The following is a 14,194-nucleotide window of genomic DNA, read 5'->3' as shown; positions in this document are numbered from 1 at the left end:
TTTTCGCCTTTACTGTGGCACCTGAGCAGAATGGGTTACATTTGCTGCTCAAGCCTAAATCTCAAGAATCATTGAAGAATATATGAGGTCTGTTAGGTATGAATTTTAGATGCCAATAGTAATTCTTAGAAATACCTGGAAGTTGCCAATGGGTTGTGCTTTGTCTTGTTTACAAGGTTACTATAGGAAACTAGAATGATTCATCTCTGGTCCTCCTGTAACTGCTGATAATAGGGAGAATGGGAGAGATATTCTGGATTATTTGTAACTTGAAAAGCAACCCTCAAAATAGCCCAAATAGTCCTTTTTGTTTATCTGCAAGCCACATGAAAAATAATATTAATTATTGACTTGAAAACTATTGCTTAATAAATAGAGAAGTGACATAAAAATCAATTAGTTTCAAATCCTTAGAAATGAACCTGTACTAGAGACTTCAACATACTGCATGAAAATAATTTTCATTTTTCAACCAGCTGTAATGCTAAGCAATTAAAATCTTTAATAACAACTTGTTCAAATAAAAAATAGTTAATTTTAGTCAATGTCTTGTTGACCTGAAAATCGGTAATGGCCTGATTTTCAGAAGTATTACCAGCTGTAGATATTCAGAAATTCTGAATGTCAGATAATGTTTTTCATATCTAATATTTACATCCAAGTACAAAAATGTAAATCTTTGTGATTCTCTGCTGTCCTTTTATTTATTTATTTATTTATTTATTTTTTTCTGTTTCCTCTGAAAAACTGAATAATAACCATTTAAAAATATTTTGAAATTCTTCGATAAAATGCACTATATCAATGCAAATTATAACACTTTCAACATGCTGGCTTTCAGTTTATTCTTTTCTGTGTGGGAGTTATCATATCTGATTTTCTTTAGAAAGTCATAATTTTATTAATACAATAAAAATGAACTAAATAGAAGGAATATTCAAGATATGATTCTGTTCTGTGACAGCAGGGACATTTTCACAGTGAGGAAATCCATATTAAATTATCATTTTAAATCTCTTTGTGTATGTTTTTCCTTTATCCTGAGGATCTGTAAACTGCTGCTAGAGGCTCACAAGACATGATTCCTGGAATCAATAATTATATCTCTGCTGAGTGTTTTCCTGGGTATAATGCAATGTCTAGTGACTATCCCTGAGCTCACTGTTTACCGACTTGAAATCTCAAACCTAAACTGCATTTGTGGATGTGTCATTACCCTAGCAGTCACTTTCCAGAATAGCCAAGGTGAGAGGGAGCTCATATCTTTATGCTGTGTGAACAGGTTATGAGAGAAGGGTTTTCAGAATTGTTAGCTGTTGACTACCATCTAAAACTTGTAGTAACCATGTGAGCCATGCAGTTGGTCTGTTTCAACTCAAACAAAAAAGGTAATTTTATTTAGGATTTAATTTAATTCACCTCAGGTGAATATATAAAGAAGACCCTTCACGTTTTTAGCACTTATATTATCTACTTACGGAGACATATGTCCTGTATTTGTGCTTGCCTGTGTCTTAATTTGGGCAAAATGATGGGTTCAGTGAATCAAAGGCACAAGATTACAGATGCAGATTGGATAGTCAGGTATATTGAATCTTGAAGAGATCTTGAAGCTGTTTATATGGTTTGAGACAGCTTCATTCAAACATTGTTAATAGATACAAAACAAAGAATGCTCTTACCATTACCATTCTTTAATGCTTCCTCTCTTCTACTTTTTTTTTTTTTTTTAATTTCCCCCTCTCCCATTTTTTTTTCTTCATTGTCACTTCTGCTGTAAAATCTTAGGTGGATTTCTGTGTCTCCAGAATCTTTTTATGTACTTTGTTGTTGTTGTTGTTTTGTATTGTTCTCACTTTCCTTTTGTCTTTGTTCTTGGTTTCTGACACCGTTCCTATTATCAAGGTAAGGAACAGAGAAAGAAAAATCCCACCTACACCACAGAATTTTGCACATCTCTCTCCTAGAAGCAATGGCCAGAGAGAGAATACCAGGTTAAATGTAACCTCATAGCATGACCATTGTACTCAGCATTTCCACACTGTGCCTAGATCTTGCCCCAAGTGACTTGACTCAAGTTAATCAATGGGTTTGTGGTAGGATGTAGGATTTGCCTAAGATGAGTGCTAGCACTGAAAAAGATAAGCAGCTCAAGAGACCCATAACGGGATACAAACACTGAAGTGCTGCCAATCTTTTCACAATGGGCACCAACAAAAATTTTTCCCGCTGCCTTGTGACAGAATTCATATCAGGCTCATACACTTGCAGAGGGGTGTCAAGGGACTGGCAAATGTATTCCTTGGTTTTGAAAGCAAACAAAAATGCTCCTTAATAAACAATGAAAGAGGCAGCACCACTTGAAAAACTACTACTAAGAATGCTTCTGTTTTGTGTTGTATTCTATTTATACCATTTGATTGAGAAAGAAGCTGAAGATATTTTAAGGAACAACTGATGACAAAATCTGCTGCTGGTCAGAGTAAAGATGATCTATATGTGCTCCATGTGTAAAAATCAGCCTGATGATTCTGATTTAGCAATAGCTAGAAGGCCAGTGAAATAATAAATAAATAATAATAATAATAACAACAACAACAATAAAGTTGGGAAAAGTAACCCTAGCCATTCTTTTAATTTTGACATTTGTGTTAAGCAATTTCCTATCTGCACAGAGGTTCTTATATGTTGTGTTATTATATTCTATATTCCTTATATTCTGTTATGATTTTGGAATCAGTGACAAAGTACTGTCAAAACCAGCTAGGTCAGTGAATCAGAAAATCAGCTGTAGAAAGTTTCCTTTTTACACCAACAGATGGACCTATAATAAATGTTTTAGAGAGATCCACTAGAAAGTTCATCCTCTCTTCTCTGTCAAACTCTTCAGACTGTCTTTTGTCTCCTACACTATCATAAACCAAAGGTTTTAGGCAAAATGCTGCAAGAAAAGAATGATCAAAGTTTAGGAGAGAGCAGAACTGTTTCTGTCTTATCACCTTTTGGAGTATTTTATAGGAACAATACAATGGACATTATGTTTTTTTTAATGTATTCTCAATATTCATTTATTTCTGCACACTGATACCTCACTACTGTGCCTTGCACTGCAAGAACAGAACAAAAATGCCTTACTGTATTTAAGTTCAAAGTGTAAGATGAGATACAAATTTGTGTCTCCATAATGACAGCTGAAATTTTAGTGATCGGTATAATAAATAGTGTGCACAATATCCCAGCTGCTTCGTTAAGCAAGCGTATTGCAGAGATTAGGAGAAAAATGTCAAGAAAAAGTTTCAGAAAGGTACAGTACTTTTTATTATTTATTTATTTATTTATTTTTTCCTGGAGAATTTAGTCACTGCCAAGCATCCTGTCCATTTAAGGGGGAATAAATGGGCCTGTGACAGAACCCATCCTATCTTTACAGTCACTTACAGCTGGCTTTTACTAGCCAGGACTGATAGACAATAGCATATTGGGGGCACTTTGCTGTTGCTTGTCCAGATGGTATTTGTTTTAATAATCCATCAAAATCTCCGACAATGCCAATCCAAAGCCTTTCAACAGCAACTTTCTGTTTTAAGATATAGTCCTATTCTTAGATTTTTCTTTTCAGCTCCTATGGTTAACAGCTCCTGAATGATGCTGACAAGGAAGTTTTTCTTGTGAAACTTCAGAGATATTTTGACTGTTGCTCTGAATTTCTGGGAAATCTGAATGCTCTTCGCAGCACCAATGCTACATTAACAAAATATATTGCTCAACAAGTATTCAGGAAGGAATGAAAAAATTTACTTAACTAGAAAAGAATGTAGCTGGCCTGACTTTTGTAGTACATTATACCTCATAGTTCAGGCATTTTGTTTTCCTTACAAGGTATTACAGGCAACACCATAAATGCAAGTCAGAGCTGCAGTAGCAGAACACAACATAGAAAAACAGCTGATTTAATGAGGTAGGAATTTAACACAATGCTTTATTCGTAGCATTTGAGTGTTGAAGGACAGCTGGTGTCAGCATTATTTCCCTCTGGCTCTATTAAAACAGATTTCCATATTATCTTAAAGTTTTCTGCCCTAATCTCATCTTTTGCTTCTAGGTAGTACTTTGCTGGAATCTTTTTTTCCTTTGCCTTTCTAAAGTACATGCTGAGTTATGAGTTCATGGGTCAAATATATACATATATATATATATGTTGCTCAGTGCACCAAAGAAGAGATCAACAGTCAACCAAATGTCATGTTAGGGGCTTAGACATTACAATAACACAATGTGTTATATGACGTAGATATTCACTGTTCCTTGCTTCATGTGTAGACAGAGTTCAGAGACTTCTTTCCTTGCAGGGATCCCTACATAAGGCACTCCTAAAGCCAGAAAAAATATTCCAAGAAAAAATTTTCCTTGTAGAGAACTGAAGAACAAACCCAGAACCTCCAATGAATGAGTTCTTAGCCATTTTGACTGAAATAAAAATCAGTCACTGCAAGCAGGTCAAAGTTCCTCACAGTCTGCTGAAGACAAAAGACTTACATTCACTAGATTTGATTTCAGCCAGAAACTGGATGATTCACTACTCATTGGAAATTTTACAATCTTATTGTTGTGACACAGGAAGTCAAAATGGATTTCTCCTTATTCTATATTGACTACCCCTGACAAATGCCTGCTGTGGCCAATTCTTCATGGGTAGGTATTTTCAAAACACCATTTCAACCTGAGAAAGTGTGTGAAGATGTCAGACTATCAGGAAAAATTGTATGATTATTTCTCCTTGCATACCGTGGTCCTAGTTTCATTGTGTCTTTATGTCTTCCCTCTCAACAGTATTAATTCACCTGGCTTTGTTATGGGAGATTAATGAAAAAGTCTGATTCTAGTACCTTTTCTGGGTGCAAAATTCTCAGCAAAATAGTTCCCAGTGTATGAAATCTGTTCTGGTAACTGAATCCCTTTCTGTCAAAGCAAAATGAAATCTCTAGAAATTCCTTCATGATTTGGCTTTGTAAAAATCCCCATCTTCCCCTTACAGGCCTCAGTAGAGAAGCTGCAATTACTGTGCTCGTACTCTGTCTTTATTCCCTCACACAATTTTTTTTTGTATTCTGAAGTATTTGTATAGCTTGTTGCTTCAACTGTTGGACTTTCATTGTCTGCTGTTATAGAATAAGCAGTCTAATCCAATCCTCAATCCAAAAGTTGAAGGACTATAAAACACTGCTTGTCTAATGAACTTAGATTGAGATATACTAGGATAGACAAAGTCACTGTCCAGATGTTTCTGAAGAGAAATGTTGTTTTTCTCCCCCTGCCCCCCGTTTTTTTTTTTTTTTTCCTTGATTGAATCAAATCACCTTTATTGTAACTTTGTGATTGTTTCCTTGCTTCCATGTTCCATAAGGGATGAGCAGAAAATATAATTGTGCCATGAAGAGAAGTGAGTGGGTTACAAGTGGCTACAGTGAAAATGTTTGCCATTGCCAAGAACAGAAAAACAAACAAACAAACAAAAACAAACAAACAAACAAACAAAAAAAACAACGGGTCTTAGGACATGATCAACTCCTGCTAGGCCAGAAGACTAACAGTTTGCCAGCACATCTCCTAAAAACATTACAAATGGATGAGTAAGTGTGATGAGGCTGAGGAGATGATAAATAACACTTTAAAATTATCTCAGTACAAATTAGAAGGGCTGGGACACACTGAAGAAGTCACTTTTAGTCTTATAATCTTCAAATATTGAACTACTTCATATTCATATGTATAAATATTAGAATCCTTGACAACTATCTCATCACTACCAGAACTGTGATACAGAGATTTATTTTCTAACATGTATAGGATCCTGCTCAGGAGAAATGGATTACAACATAGTTCAAAAACATTTGTTTAAACATTGATAATGACTTTCTCTGTTATCCTTTTTATGCTCATATATGTTATTTGTAAAGTTTAACATTTCAACATATACATATCTGAATGAAAATATGACTGTAACCATACAGGTTATATGACTATACTTGATGTGGATTTTGAAGGCCTAATACAGTTCTTGGATTGGTTGCTTGCTTCTAATATGAAGTCTGAAAAGTCATTTCAGATTTTTTAGCCTCATTTCTCCATCTGTAGAAAGAGGTGATTATGTTCAGTTTTCACCTATCTTTTCTCACTAACTTATTTAAAAATCCTATTGGCTGTGACCTTCTTTACAGGCATTCCCCAAATTTAGGACCTTGAACAGTACTGGGATTTCTAAAATCTGTCACAGCATGACTAATGGTCTGGAGAATGTCCTTCAACAAGTGTATCCAAACAGCAGTATTCATACTCCAATTAGTTTTTTTTTTTCAACCCTTTCTTGCTGAGGTTGCCTCCCATAGTTTCCATACTCAAAGAGGAAGTAATACTGCATAACTTGGTATTAAATAAAACAAACAAATAAACACAAACAAAACAAAACAATAAAAACAAAACACAATTCCTGAATCAAACACAGTCAGTCACCTCACTGATACCTCCCTGCCCCCAAAAAGAAAAAAAAAAAAAGGAAAAGAAATGAACAAAGTAAAAGTTGGCCTGAGTAGTTTGAATTCTAGCCTTACTGCTTACTGAAGGGCAGAATTCCCTTTGAGTTCGATGGAGTGAGGATTTTACACTTTGTGAATGACTTTGTGAACTAAGAAAAGAGCTGAGACTAGGATTTTCAAAGGTACCTAAGGAGATTAAGCACTTCTGGGATGCCTTGAAAATCCCAGCATAAATCAGTGTCATTGTTGCAGCAAATGACTCAGCCACTCAGATTTGATTCTGGCTTTCTGTGTGTAGTGAACCAGATGGATTTGAATTGGTATCCTAAAGAGGAAAACCCAGCTTCCATTTAGCTGTCATCTGAGTCATCTAGACTTACAATATAGAGAATAATTGTTTTGGTAATCCTTTTGTAATATCTGGAAATTAGTTATCAAAAAAATTATGTATTTTAATTTATTTTCAAAACATTAAATATTAAAAGTGCTGGCACATGACCTCTGGATGTAGTTAATATAAGATGTGATAAAGCAGGCATATAATTAAATATCCTTTCCAAAAATAGAATACTGAGGGAAGCAATCATTAAGTAAAATTATATTACTGAAAGGGAAAACATTATGATGACAGTCAGTCATCATTGCAAACAGCAGCACAACAAGGTTCCTTCCTATGCCTGTGGATATCTATTTATAGTATAATGACATGAGCTGTCACAACCACATGACATCTCTTACAGTATCTGAACTTGTGGATATCTGTATCTGGAAAAAGGACACAACAGACAATATTTACATTCAACTGAAAGTGTGTGGAAAAATAAAATCTTCAGTGAGGAAGAGAGCAGTCTTTATTTACTGCTTTGTTTAAAGAGGTGGATTTTTAACAGTTTCACGTGTGTTATCAAGACCCTTTTTTTCTTTTACAAGAGAAATAGTTATCTCATTGGAAGTTACAGAGAAAATACAGACTATGCCAGCATGAACTGGCAGAAAACAATGAACTCTATCAGGAATTTGAATTTAATGTTGTTCAGTTTAAATTCATAACTTTCAAAGGGGGTATCTGTTATTTTAATGCAATTTGCTTTAATAAGAATCATGTTATTAAATTACCTCATTATTCTAACAAAGTAGAAAAATAATTGATCATATGGTGGAGAAGAGGGATGGTTGCCAGATCTTGTTTCTTAAATTCAATCCATTTTCAGCCATTCTATTCTATACAGATATCATCCTGGGGAGAAAAAATTCTGACTGATCTGAGTTTGGTTGCAAGGAAGAAGACTGAACTTTTGGGGAACAATCATGAAAACTGGTTTGATTTTTGCTTCATCTGTGGGGTGGAGGAGGGCTAAATAGGCAGGTAAATAGAGTGAGGAAAAAGGAACGATGTCCTTGACACTGAAGTCAGAATTATCATATCCTATATTATTTAAGGAAAAATATGCGTGCATTTTTTTCTGATGTTGCTCCAAAGAAATGGAAAGAATGCCACTTCAGACTATCTGACATAATAGTGCCAACAGAATTAATGGAGTAAAGGTGAGGGGCAGACTGTGTAACCCTTTCATTTTTGTTCTTATTTCTGAATTTCATGGAATTAGACTGCTCTGCATGTTAGTGGATGTGGGCTCTGGGAGGAAGGCTTCTGAAGACACATGCTGTTTATTGTTTTCCTACTGGGGAAAGGATGCATAATCTAATATATATTAGTATAGTAACCATCTTTTCTGGCATTTACTGTCTGTATACTCTGTTGATAAGTTGACTTCTGGGGATTCTTCGTCTCTAGAAAATAAGCTAATAATATTCACAAGTACATTTCTTCCTTTTTGCTAGTTATCAGGTATGCAGCATAATCCTCAGCATTTTAATCCGAACAAAATGAAAACATGCTGTTTCTTTGTAAATATTGTTGGCACTTAAAATTAGCACATGAGTAAATTATATCAGAGTAAAAGTGTAGCACCAACACATCTAAGCACCTTTTTGGAGAAGATTTTTTCTAATGATAGATCTGAATAATTCTAGGAAAGATTCTGGTCCTGATCCAGATCTTTTATGGTCTTCATTCTCAGATACATAAACCCAAAACAAAGTAATAATAATAATAAATCTTGCGTTAGACTTCCCGGAAGACTATATGATCTGTTTTGGGTTCCCTCTCCTCTCCGCTCCTCTCTGCTCCGCTCCGCTCTGCTCCGCTCCTCTTCTCACTTCTGCAGTGAACTGAAATTCAGAATTGAAGAGTACTTGTGTTTTTTTTGACTAAAATGTGTAAACAGATCTTAATGAAACTTTTAAGTAGAGAAATATGACAAGTCTTGAACGAATGACAGATTTCATAAAATGACGTAATTGGAGTCAGAGCCAGTGTCCTTATCTCCAGGGTACCTGAGCTCCAGAAGTCAAAGGAATTAAAAATAATAGTTTCTTGAACCTTTCTATTGCTCAACAAAAGAAAACAGAGGCTTGTGAAGAGAATGCATCTCTTAAAATGGTAAGCAATTGCAGACTGTCTTTCGAATATGTTAAACATGGTATTTTCATCTCCATATTTTCTACTTTTTCCAGAAAATCTGTGAGTAAAAGATTCCAAAAAGACGTTTTATTTTCCCAGTTAAATATTATGAAAATAAATTCACCATACAGGAAAAATTATTAATCTTGTTTATAAACTGATGAATTGATTTTAAGAAACTGTAGTAAAAATAGTTTTCTCTCAGAAAAAAAAAAAAAAAAAGCAGAAGTCTTTATACATTTGTTGATAAACATAGCCTCTGCAAACTTCTCTTTGTAGGTTATGATACATGCATTCCTTAAAACAAGGCTATACTAATAACACTCCAATAATATGAGTACAATACAGCAGTCCGGTATAAAGCTCACCTTCATACCTGAAATTATATAATGCATATTGTGCTCATACGTGAAGAATGCTCACATATAAGTTTTAAATCATTTCAGATTTAAATCATTTCAGATTTTCAAATCATTATTTTAAGTCTTTGTAAGTTTTATATCAGGAAAGACAGCTCTCTATCATCTTCCCAAAGATACAATGCAGATAAGAAGAGATATTTTTTGTGTTTCTGGAAGAAAACTACCATCAACTGACTTAAAATATTTTTATTATCTTGTCTGACAGTATTCTGTTTGGATTCACCAGTTCATTATCAGTCTGGAAGTCTGGACTGTCTGAGGATGTGGATGACATGCATACATGAGGCGGAGAAAAAGTTATATTTCCTTCTCTGTAACTGAGAAAAATGGGTAGGTTTCTCATCTTTCCTGCCTGTGGCTACATCTGATTTTGAGGGATTCTACCACCTAAATATGTCCTGATTTTTCTCTTCAGTCATCAGGTCTCTGGCACCTGTGTACTCTTATTGCCATTGTATAGTGCATATTAATTCTTTGTTCATCTTTAGCCAGGCAAGCAGAAATATAACATGAGTTCTTCGCTGCCCAAATGATCAATTGATAAAGGTCTCTTTTCTCTTTCTTTCTTCTTTCTTTCTTTCTTTCTTTCTTTCTTTCTTTCTTTCTTTCTTTCTTTCTTTCTTTCTTTCTTTCTTTCTTTCTTTCTTTCTTTCTTTCTTTCTCTTTCCTTCTTTCCTTCTTTCCTTCTTTCCTTCTTTCCTTCCTTCTTTCCTTCTTTCTTTCTTTCTTTCCTTCCTTCTTTCCTTCCTTCTTTCCTTCTTTCTTTCTTTCTTTCTTTCTTTCTTTCTTTCTTTCTTTCTTTCTTTCTTTCTTTCTTTCTTTCTTTCTCTCTCTCTCTCTCTCTCTCTTTCTCTCTTTCTCTCTTTCTCTCTTTCTCTCTTTCTCTCTTTCTCTCTTTCTTTCTCTCTTTCTTTCTCTCTTTCTCTCTTTCTCTCTTTCTCTCTTTCTCTTTCTCTCTTTCTCTCTTTCTCTTTCTTTCTCTCTTTCTTTCTCTCTCTCTCTTTCTCTCTCCCTCTCCTTCCTTCCTTCCTTCCTTCCTTCCTTCCTTCCTTCCTTCCTTCCTTCCTTCCTTCCTTCCTTCCTTCCTTCCTTCCTTCCTTCCTTCCTTCCTTCCTTCCTTCCTTCCTTCCTTCCTTCTTTCTCTTTCTCTTTCTCTTTCTCTTTCTCTTTCTCTTTCTCTTTCTCTTTCTCTTTCTCTTTCTCTTTCTCTTTCTCTTTCTCTCTTTCTCTTTCTCTTTCTCTTTCTCTTTCTCTCTTCTCTTTCTCTTTTTGTTCCTATACAAAGCAAACTTGAGACTTACTAATTTCACACACACACGCATACACACACTAAACTAAAAACTTTCATGTTCAGGATTCAGCTAGGATTTTAATGTTTTGGTTAAGCTCATTTGAATCTAAGTAACAGACTGTAAAGCAATGGAGTGGGAATACCTCACCTGCATCTACTTTTCTATAGTATATCTGATCTTTTCTATACTGTATCTGACCTTAGTCTTGCTCTACTGTCACTGGGGAAAAGTAAGAAGCTGGTCTCTTTTTGATACTTGTTTTTTAAGTGGGATGAACTGTGCACCTGTTTTGATATTTGAATGGCTCCCTACATCTTTTCCTGTTTTCTTCCATAGTCTGATAATTTCTCTGTACAGATACAACAACTTTAGCTGTAGTGCTTGTAAAATGTGGGGTTTGTATCTTATCAGCTTGATATTTGCTAGAATGCCTGACAAACCTAGAATTAAATTTCTGCATTAAGTCAGTTAGGATTTGAAGTAAGACCTCTCCCACACAGATGAAAGCTCTACAATATGCCATATTTGGCAGAAATTTCATCCCAGGTTTAAGTTTCATTGAAATGTATATTTCTACAAAACATTTGAATGACATATTTGAGAAGGTTTTACTTATATTTCTAAGTCATTTAGTCATTGTTAGCCCTGATCTGTTTAGAATAAAGCCCCTGACCTTGCAGTTGCTTTGGAAACAAACTTACCTTTCTATTATTTCTTAAAGACTATCTTGTGGTCCTGTCATCTGACCACAAGTGTTATCATACAGATATTATGAAATATTTATCATACAGTTATTATGAAACAAAGTAATCTGGTCAGTGAAATACTAAGAAATAAAACAAAGATTAACAAAAACAAGGCAAGCCTATGACTAATTATTTCCATTTGATCTTTGGTACCTTAGGAGGGAAAAGTGTCAATATTTTTTCTTCGTGAATAAATATGGAGTGGACAACAAGGACTTCAGCAAACTTTTATTAATTTCTATCACATGTGGCCCTGAGACATGGAATATATTTTAAATGCAGAAAGTAATACAAGGTGAGCAAATGTATTATTTTTAAAGATAAGACTGAACTGCAAACAGCTTCTCCTATGTAACCTAGTTTCTAATTTTCTCTGGAGAACAGTGGTACCAGAATAAAGATGTGATTTAGGCTATGAAAATTATGCTTAACTCCATTTTGATCAATCCCAAAGAAATATCTGCTGCTCAGTGTTTCTTTCTAAAATCACTGTACTAAAGAACCCTAGAGCCTTGTGTTCCAGGAGGGATAAACTGATGACATCAGGAATGGTGTTGTAGATGTGCAATTGCCATCTTGTTTTGTGTGTGGAAGGGGACAACTTCTCATAGTCATATTTAGTACTTCCCAAAGTGCTGAAAGACCTATGAATTTTTAACACACCTCTTGCAATACCCAGCACAGCTCATGGAAGCTGGTGCATAATATTGCCATACAAAGTTTATTAGATTTTTTTTTTCTTTTCCAAATTGACCTTACTAGTGATTCTGGCCTATCTGAGCTTCTGAAGCTTGTTGGAAGTGGTACAGAGCCAGTGGAAACCATGCTTGTTCTATCCTGTGGGCCTGGCAGATGGAAGCTTGGGAATGAAGTATGCAGTTCTCAACAAAATCACAAATTTGAAATGCAAAGGTATTGATTTAAATTCTTTCTATTCATTCAATAAGATATACTGCAAGAGATATATCTTTATTTATTTATTTATTTATTTAACAAAACTATGTAGTTATATTTTCCACTTCCCACACAATAAATTGTGTGAATGCCTCTACAAAGTTCATACTTAACAGAACATTCCATTCAGTTCATTTAATTCCTTTCTTGTCTGTTCACACTCCCTACACTTTCCTCAGGTTAGATACAATCAAATCATTCTGATTTTGATGAAATATTGAGTTCAGGTTATCAGCACCATCCACTAGCTGAAATGCTTATAACATCATCTGGATGGCTTGTTGGATCTCTTCTATTCCTGACATCTGAAAGGAAATGCAGCCAGTCCTTATCTACTACAGGTGGAGTGGAACCTATTGAGTGCAACAACTGAATGCAAGCACTGCTCAGCAGTAGCCAAGACAATGTTGTGTTATCAACCTTTTTAATCACAAATCTGAAACACAGACCCTTTACATGCTGCTATGAAGAAAACTAACTCCTTCCCAGTCACAGCCAGTATACTTCCTCACAGGTGTACATGAGTTCCAGTGAAGGTTGTTTCTCCACATATCTTTTTTTTTTTTTTTTTTTTTTTTTTGAATAGATATGACCACAGAGATTTCTTCTCCAGCTTAATTCCTCTATAACTATTCTTACTAGGGAAATGCATTATCTCCAAACAGATTTTCTTGGAATCGTATTTTGGATTATTGTAAGGCACTAAATCACCACAGAATTTAGTATTCTCTACAAATATGCAATGCCTATTAGGGAGAAGTGGCTACATGGTGTAGTAAGAGAGGTAAAAATGTGTATATTCACAAGCGTTTCCAGTAGCTGCATATGATTGCTAAGCCTCAAGGTGAGGTTATCCACTGACGGAATTCAGATTGAAGTACAAAGAACTGATGAAGAGATGAATGAAGAATTTTGCAAGCTGATGGAGTTTTCTCCTACATTTGGCACTCTGTGCTGACCATTTAAAGTACATGTTGTACTGTTCTTTTTCATAAGCCATCCCTGCTTCATTTTGCTGTAGCACTCTGTTAAGCAAATGCTTTAAGTTCTAATTAAACACCTATTAAACTTTGCTAAATCAAGGCCACTGTCCATAGTACATACTATTATGAGCTGCTCTAATAGTAAGCCACAGTTCCTTGCACATCAACTTATTTTTATCAAGGTATTATGCTGTTAACCTGGTCCAACTAGCTTGTTTTATAATAAGAGTATGATAACTAGAGATCACTTGTGGTCAGATGACACATCCTAGTCCCTGAGTTATCAGTAGGTGAATTAACTATTCCCTGAAAAACAGCTTTATATTAACAGCTTGATATTAACAGAGCACCTGAGATGAGCAACAGAAGAGGCAGCAGTTCTGTTTGTGTATTGTAGTTAAAAAACAGGTTCTAGTATATTCCTTTATCACTAACACTCATTAAAATACTTACCGGACAAAGTACCCTGCTCCATCTCAGTAACCCTCTCTTTTACCCTCAGTTGTTTTAACCCAGCATGTGGAACACAGGTAATAGCAGTCAAGCCTGGAGCAATTATTTTCAACATGGTTTTAGTGTTTTGAGTTGCTATTTCAGTCTATGTCAGACCTGAAGGAAGGCTTGTCTGCTTGGAAGTCTGTCTGTTTTGCAAGATCAGCTGGCATAGGAAAAAAATACTACAATTCCTACAGTAATAGGTGTTGAAGTCTGACCTGTTGCGTATCATAGGTCATTAAATT

The sequence above is a fragment of the Anas acuta genome, chromosome 3, assembly GCF_963932015.1.
Source record: "Anas acuta chromosome 3, bAnaAcu1.1, whole genome shotgun sequence".
Taxonomy (NCBI): Eukaryota; Metazoa; Chordata; class Aves; order Anseriformes; family Anatidae; genus Anas; species Anas acuta.
This window is presented reverse-complemented; position numbering follows the sequence as displayed.